This window comes from Silene latifolia, chromosome 4 (assembly GCF_048544455.1).
Source record: "Silene latifolia isolate original U9 population chromosome 4, ASM4854445v1, whole genome shotgun sequence".
Taxonomy (NCBI): domain Eukaryota; kingdom Viridiplantae; phylum Streptophyta; class Magnoliopsida; order Caryophyllales; family Caryophyllaceae; genus Silene; species Silene latifolia.
The window spans coordinates 18,765,273-18,773,274 of NC_133529.1; the positions used below are offsets into that span (position 1 = coordinate 18,765,273).

The window sequence follows — 8,002 nt, forward strand, 5'->3', positions numbered from 1 at the left end:
GTCTTATGCCCAGGTCCTCACGCAAGGGAGAATTGCTTTCACCGGATTCCGATCCCGAGAAAACATTTAGGAGAAGACGACGTTTTTGGAAGGAAGTGAAAGAAGCATCTTCTCCCGTACAAGCCGAAAGTGCTAGAAAGTCTTACTTAGACGATCTAGAGGCCCTTGAAGAGGAGGAGGTTTCAAGTTCATCATCTCCACCACCATCACCATCTACTACCAAAAAGATGGTGAAACTTTCCGATCATTCAAAGCCCACCGCGGCCATGCTTCCTACTAATCATAACCACTCAAATCACCGCGCCGGACTTCGAGATCAAACCGGCTTTCATTAGCCTTATGGAGAGAAAGCAATTTGGAGGAAGTCCTTTGGAGGATCCCAATTTGCATGTGCAAAACTTTTGTGACTATTGCTCCATGATCCGTCAAACGGGCGTCACCCAAGCCCAAATAAGGGAAATACTTTTCCCTTTCTCTTTGAAGGACAAGGCCAAGCTTTGGATCAATAGCCTTGACCGCACCGCCATGGGAATCACCAATTGGGAGACATTGGCTCTTGCTTTTTACCAAAAGTTTTTTCCACCGGAGAAAACTCAAACTTTGAGGAGCCAAATTACCGGATTCCGTCAACAAGCTCTTGAGAGCTTATATGAGGCTTGGGAGAGGTACAAAGAGCTTCAAAGACAATGCCCACATCATGGGCTAGATGATTGGTTTCTTGCAATAACATTCTACAATGGATGTTGTGCCGAGTCCCGAAGGATTCTTGATTCCGCCAACAATGGGCGGTTTGATCAAATTGACACCGATCTTGCTCATGCCACGATCGAATCTATGGCGGTCCATGACGCCCAATATGTCAATTCCCGAGTTGTGCCATCTAAAGGTAAAGAAGAATCCTCTAACAACTCTGTTTTGCTAGCTCAAATTGCTTTGCTCCAACAACAATTGGCGGAGAGGGATGCTAGAGATTCCATTCAACAAGTCAATGCCATGTCTTCAACGAGCCAAATCGTTGTGTGTGAAGGTTGCGGAGGTACGGGTCACTACGCCGCTCATTGCCAAGCCCCCATTGAAGAGGTAAATGCCTTTTTAGCTTTAAGACAAAATGCACAAAATGCTTATCCACCGGGTACATTCTCAAATACATATAACCCAAATTCAAGATTTCACCCGAATATGTCTTATAGAAGCAACAATGTGCTAAATCCTCAACCACAACCCCCACCACAACAAAATGCCTATGTCCCTCAACAACAAAAATATATCCCCCCACCGGGGTATCAAAATCAACAAAGGCCCCCACAAAACAATTTCCAACAAACTCAACCTCCACAACAAAATGCCCAACAAACTAACCAAGAGGGAGGTAAGCTTGAGGGCTTGATAATCCGTATGCAAAAGGAATTGTTGGCTCAAATTCAAAAGAATGAGCAAGCTCAAAATGCCGCAATCAAAATGTTGGAGCAACAAATGGCTCAATTGGCCTCATCTAGCTCTTCAAGGAAATCGGGTCAACTACCCCCTCAAGGTGAGCAACCACATGCTACCCTTAATGCTATCTCCTTAAGAAGTGGTACGAAATATGATGGGCCATCCATGCCCAAAGATGATGAGGAGGTACTTGTTGAGTTGGAGGTCTCTCCAAATGATAAGGCAATTGAAGAAATTCCAAAGAAAGTGGATGACCCACTTGTTGTTGTTGAGAAAGACAAGGAAGTGGAGGATGCTCCTCCAAAGAAAGATGTTGAAGCAAAGATTCCGGAAAAAGTCAAGGTGCCATTTCCTCATAGGTTGGCAAAGCATCAAAAGAATTCCCAATTCGGTAAATTCATGGAAGTTGTGAAGAATCTACAGGTAACCGTTCCTTTTACCGAATTAATCACTCAAATTCCATCTTACACTAAGTTCATGAAAGATATTTTAACTAAGAAGAGGACTTTTGATGAGGTTGAAACAATAGCTCTCACCGTCGAGGTGATTGCTCTTTTGCAAAACAAGTCCCCTCCTAAGTTAAAAGATCCCGGTAGCTTTTCTATTCCATGCACAATTGGCACCTACCAAATTGATAAAGCTTTATGCGATTTAGGTGCTAGTGTGAGTGTAATACCTTACTCTATTTGTGCTAAGCTTAATATGGGAGTCTTAAAATGCACTAGTGTCACTTTGCAAATGGCGGACCGTTATATAAAACGCCCTTTGGGAGTTTTGGAGGATGTTCCCGTTAAGGTTGGTAAGTTTTTCATTCCGGTTGATTTTATTGTTCTTGACATGGCCGAAGATGCCCAAATCCCAATCATCTTGGGAAGACCATTTTTACACACCGCGGGTGCGTTAATTGATGTTAAGAACGGTAAAATTACATTGGAAGTGGGTGACGATAAGGTCACATATAATTTGAATAGTGCCATGAAGAGTCCTATGATAGAAGAGTCTTGTTATTCTATTGACATTTTGGATGTTGTTGACATTGTTATAGAAGACTCTACACCTCGATCTTTGTCTAAAGATCCCTTGGAGGCACTCTTGCTTTTAGAATCATTTGCAGGTGATGATGAGATTGGAAATGAGGAGATTGATGCTTTGGAGCAAGAATTGGATGGAGAGGAGCTATCGTTGGAGGAGAGCTCACACTTTATAAGCTTGGTTGCTACACCGCAAGATGTTGAGGTACAAAAACCCGAGCTTAAGCCCCTTCCTTCCAATTTGAGGTATGCTTTTCTTGATAATGAGGGGATGTGTCCGGTAATCGTTAGTGCTAAATTAGATGAGAGTCAATTGGCTAAATTGCTTCATGTCTTGAGGTCTCACAAGAAAGCCATTGGTTATAAACTTGACGATTTAAAAGGCATAAGTCCCGAATTTTGCATGCACCGAATCAATCTTGAGGAAGATCATAAACCATGTGTCCAAGGTCAAAGACGACTAAATCCTAACATGCAAGAAGTGGTCAAAAAGGAAGTGCTTAAATTGTTAGATGCGGGAATTATCTATGCGATTTCCGATTCTAAATGGGTGAGTCCGGTCCAAGTGGTTCCTAAGAAAGGAGGAACCACCGTAGTCAAAAATGATAAAAATGAGTTAATTCCAACTAGAATTGTAACGGGTTGGAGAATGTGCATTGACTATAGGAGGCTAAATCTAGCCACCAAGAAAGACCACTACCCATTACCTTTTATTGACCAAATGTTGGAAAGGTTGGCATGTCACAAATACTTTTGCTACCTAGATGGTTATTCCGGGTTCTTTCAAATACCCATTCACCCGGATGACCAAGAGAAGACCACGTTTACATGTCCCTATGGTACATTTGCCTACCGTAGAATGCCTTTTGGTCTTTGTAATGCCCCCGCCACCTTCCAACGTTGCATGATAAGCATCTTTTCCGACTACATTGAGTCTATCATGGAGGTGTTTATGGATGACTTTAGTGTTTATGGTTCTTCTTTTGATGCTTGTTTGACTAACTTGTCCAAAGTTTTGAAGTGTTGTGAAGAAGTTGATTTGGTTTTGAATTGGGAAAAGTGCCACTTCATGGTGAATGAAGGAGTGGTGCTTGGTCATATTGTTTCGGAGAGAGGAATTGAAGTGGACCGTGCTAAGGTCCAAGTTATTGAGCAACTACCCCCACCGGTAAATGTGAAGAGTGTAAGGAGTTTTTTAGGCCATGCGGGTTTCTACCGCCGTTTTATCAAAGATTTTTCTAAGATTGCCAAACCCCTTACGGAGCTTCTTTTAAAAGATGCTCCCTTTGTGTTTACTAATGATTGTCTTGAGTCTTTTAATAGGATCAAGAAAGCTTTGATTTCCGCACCTATCATCCAATCACCGGATTGGAACTTGCCATTCGAGCTTATGTGTGATGCAAGTGACTATGTGGTAGGTGTCGTGCTAGGACAAAGAAAGGACAAGGTTCTCCATGCTATCTACTACGCTAGCAAATCCTTAGATGCGGCTCAAATCAATTATGCCACGACGGAGAAAGAGCTACTTGCCATTGTCTATGCTTTAGACAAATTCCGCTCTTACTTGATTGGTTCCAAAGTCATTGTTCATACCGATCATGCCGCATTGAAGCATCTCCTAGCCAAACAAGAAGCTAAGCCAAGGTTGATAAGATGGATCTTGCTTTTGCAAGAATTTGATCTTGAGATTAAAGACAAGAAGGGGGCCGAAAATGTTGTTGCCGATCACTTATCCCGTTTGAAGTTCAAAGATGGAGGTATTGAATTACCTATTGATGATTCCTTCGCCGACGATGTTCTAATGATGTTGGAAGCCAATACTCCTTGGTATGCCGACATAGCCAACTACCTAGTTGGAAGAGAATTGCCACCCAACCTTTCATATCAACAAAGGAAGAAGTTCTTACATGTTGCCAAGTTCTTCCTATGGGATTATCCACACTTGTTCAAACATTGCTCCGATGGGCTATTCCGGAGATGTGTCCCACAATGGGATGTGAAAGGGGTGCTATAAGGATGCCATTCTTCTCCTTATGGCGGTCATCATGGACCATCCAAGACCGTTGCAAAGGTGTTGCAATCCGGCTTCTATTGGCCAACCATGTTCCAAGATGCCAAAAATTTCGTGATGGCTTGTGATGCTTGCCAAAGGACGGGTTCCATATCAAGAAGACATGAGATGCCACTCAATGGAATTTTGGAAGTAGAGGTGTTCGATGTTTGGGGCATAGATTATCAAGGACCGTTTCCTTCCTCAAAAGGGAATCGGTATATTTTGGTTGCCGTTGATTATGTCTCTAAATGGGTAGAGGCAATTGCTACTCCTACCAATGATGCTCGCAACGTGATTAAATTGTTCAAGAAGATCATATTCCCAAGGTTCGGTGTTCCAAGAGCAATCATTAGTGATCGTGGTACTCATTTCGGTGAGAAACAACTTGATGCTTTGTTGGAAAAATATGGAGTCTACCATAGAAGAGGCTTGGCTTATCATCCACAAACTAGTGGCCAAGTAGAGGTTTCCAACCGTGAGATCAAGTCCATACTTGAGAAAGTTGTTGCCAAATCACGAAAGGATTGGAATATGAAGCTCGATGATACCTTATGGGCCTACCGCACCGCGTTTAAGACACCTATTGGTACCTCACCATATAGGTTGGTCTATGTAAAGGCGTGCCATCTTCCCGTTGAGATGGAACAAAAGGCTTTTTGGGCAATTAAGGAGCTTAACATGGACCCAAAATTGAGTGGAGAGAAGCGGTTGTTGCAACTCAATGAGCTCGATGAATTCCGTTTGCAAGCTTATGAGAGCTCCCGTCTCTACAAGGAGAGAACAAAGAGATGGCATGATAAGAAGATCTTGAACAAGGAATTTCAAATTGGTGATAAGGTCTTGCTATTCAATTCCCGATACAAGCTATTTCCAGGAAAGTTACGATCACGGTGGTCCGGTCCATATACCGTCACAAATGTCAACAAGTTCGGTTCCGTTGAAGTGATGACCACCAAGGGCGAAAAATTCAAGGCAAACGGTCATCGTTTGAAGCTCTACCATGAGAATGTGATCGTTGGTGTGATAGAGGAAATGACCGTTCAACCTCTACCAAAGAAAGCTTAAACCGACTCAAGCTTTTTCGTCGTGCGGGACGTTAAACCAGCGCTTCTTGGGAGGCAACCCAAGCTTTTTATTCCTTTTATTTATTTTTGTTTTTAATTTTCTGCAATTTGATTGTTTTTCGTAGATTAGTAATAAAATACTCGACTTAACGATTTTTCTTTTGTGATTTTTAGGTGAAAATGAAAAAGGAGGAAATGGAGTGCACTTGACACGCAACCCCATGCAAAAACCCCGTTCGGGGACGTGGTTTTCGAAAAAAGGAAAAACAAGTTACTCCCTTATACGAGGAAGTCAAAAAGCGGGTAAGTGGTCAACCCCGATCGGGGCCGCCTAACCCCGATCGGGGTCGTGGTACTGTAGCTGCTTTTTGGTATTTGCGGGTATGTAAAAAAAAAAAAACAAGATTCTATCACAACTCTTCAAACCCGACGGCACCTTTCCTTTCCCATCTCCATTATTTTCTTTGCTTTTCTACCTAATATCACAAGGAAACTTCATTTTCTTCATTGATTTGCAAGCTTTGTTCAACCATTAACATCAACTTGGTAAGATCTCTTCTCTTTTCTCTTTAAATTCATCTATTGCAATCAATTAATTGGATTATGCAAACCCTAAATCAGTTTGGGGGAATTCGATTTTGTGCTTAATAGTGCTAGAAATTGGTTGTAGAATGATTATTCCATGTTTGTAGTGTGAATTAGTTCACTAATTCATACTATTATGCCTATTAGGATGGATTTTGGTTTGCCTTAAGATGAATTTTGTCTTAAAATTTCAGCAATATGGCACCAAGAAAAGCTCCTTCACAAGGTGCTTCTAAGAGAAGGAGAGGTGAGGCGGAGGCTTCAAATGCAGCAGCGGATGTCCAAATGGAGGATGTTCCACAATGGCATGACCCGGAATATCCAAATGTGATCTTCAATTCACTAGCTCAATACAACAATTGGGTTGTTTTGAAAAGCAAAGGTATGGAACCAACGAAATTCATTAACCAAGCATCTTTAAACAACATTGGAATAGAGAAAAATGTTAAAGATTTGTTTAAAAATCTTGGCATGAAATCTTGTTATACCATGAATTATAAGACCTTCCCCGAACTCACCCTTGAGTTCTTGAGCTCTTTTGAGTTCCATAGGTCTAAGAGACCCGGTTTCATTCTCTTTGTTACCTTTCGTTTATTTAATGAAGATCATAAGATGGACTTAGCGGATTTCGCCGCTATCTTTGATTTGCCTCATAAGTTGCCAACCGAGTCACCCGATGATTACAACCCCATTTTAACTTGGGAAGCCATTTCTCACTTGCCTTTTCCGGGTTTTGATCATACACCACATCAATTTATTCATTATCCCGACATAAGGATTTGGCAAAGGTTTATGGGATGGACCTTTTTTGGTAGAAATGAACCTCACTCGGTGAGGAAGATTGAGTTAGAAATCTTGGGTGCTTTCTTAAATGTTAATGGTGATGAGAAGTGGGGTATCAATATCCCCTACCACTTTGCGGTCCACTTGACCAAACAAACTAATCCCAAGAATAGTTGCATTGTCTTAGGTGGTTTGGTCACCAAAATTGCTCACCATTTGTGTAGGTTCAACCAAGAGACTACCGGTTTGAGACCATTGCTTGAGTCTAGGTCTAGGGGAGTTGGTCTTGATTATGAATACTTTCTTTCTTGTAATTGGTTTAAAGATGCTCATCCCAACATGATTTGGAAGATAGGTAGGCAAGACTCCATTCGTCTACCCGAGGAAAAGAAAGAAATAAAGGCTTGGTTCATACTAGGCCTCGTAGTGGAAGTGACCCCTTTGTTAGACCGACCTACCATTTAGCCCTTAGAGGTGAGTCAACTACCACCGTTGAGAGACGTGTGGGAGGTTCATCCTCCCAAGCACGTCATTCCACCTCTAGCATTGAGTCACCATCTAGCATAGAAATGATGAACATGATGCGAGAAATGAACTTAGGTGTTAATCAAATTCGTGATGACCAACGACTTGCATTACATCCTATTTATGATCATTTTGCTAGGCAAGGAGTTATCCGACCCGAGGGGCCACACCCTTCATTCTATACTTATCCTCCGGGTGGATTTCCTCCTCCATCTCCTTTTCCCCCTTCCCCTCCTCACAATAATGCAGGTACATTTGCTCAATATGAACCCGGCCCGGATTTTTGTGGTTCGGATTATGGGATTGAGGCATGCTATGGAGGCTATGGAGAATATGGAGGCTATGGTGGCTATGGTGGGATTAGTAGTTATGGTGAAGGTCTTGGTAGTGGCCAAGATATTGGTGAGTATGTCACTCCTCTTCAAGGGGATGACTCAAGTGGAAGTGGTCAACAAGGAGAATCAAGTGGTAGTGGAAAGAAGAAGAAGAAAGGGAGGAAGGGGTTCAATTTTTGGCCCTTTTCTTAG

General features: G+C 42.2%; 1 non-coding gene across 1 annotated transcript; it reads right to left on the reverse strand.

Annotated features, from left to right (window-relative positions):
- Nucleotides 1-597: 597 nt before the first annotated feature.
- On the reverse strand, nt 598-704 carry LOC141654435 (small nucleolar RNA R71). The gene has a single exon (XR_012547996.1). It is a non-coding gene; the product is annotated as a small nucleolar RNA R71 (small nucleolar RNA).
- Nucleotides 705-8,002: the final 7,298 nt, after the last annotated feature.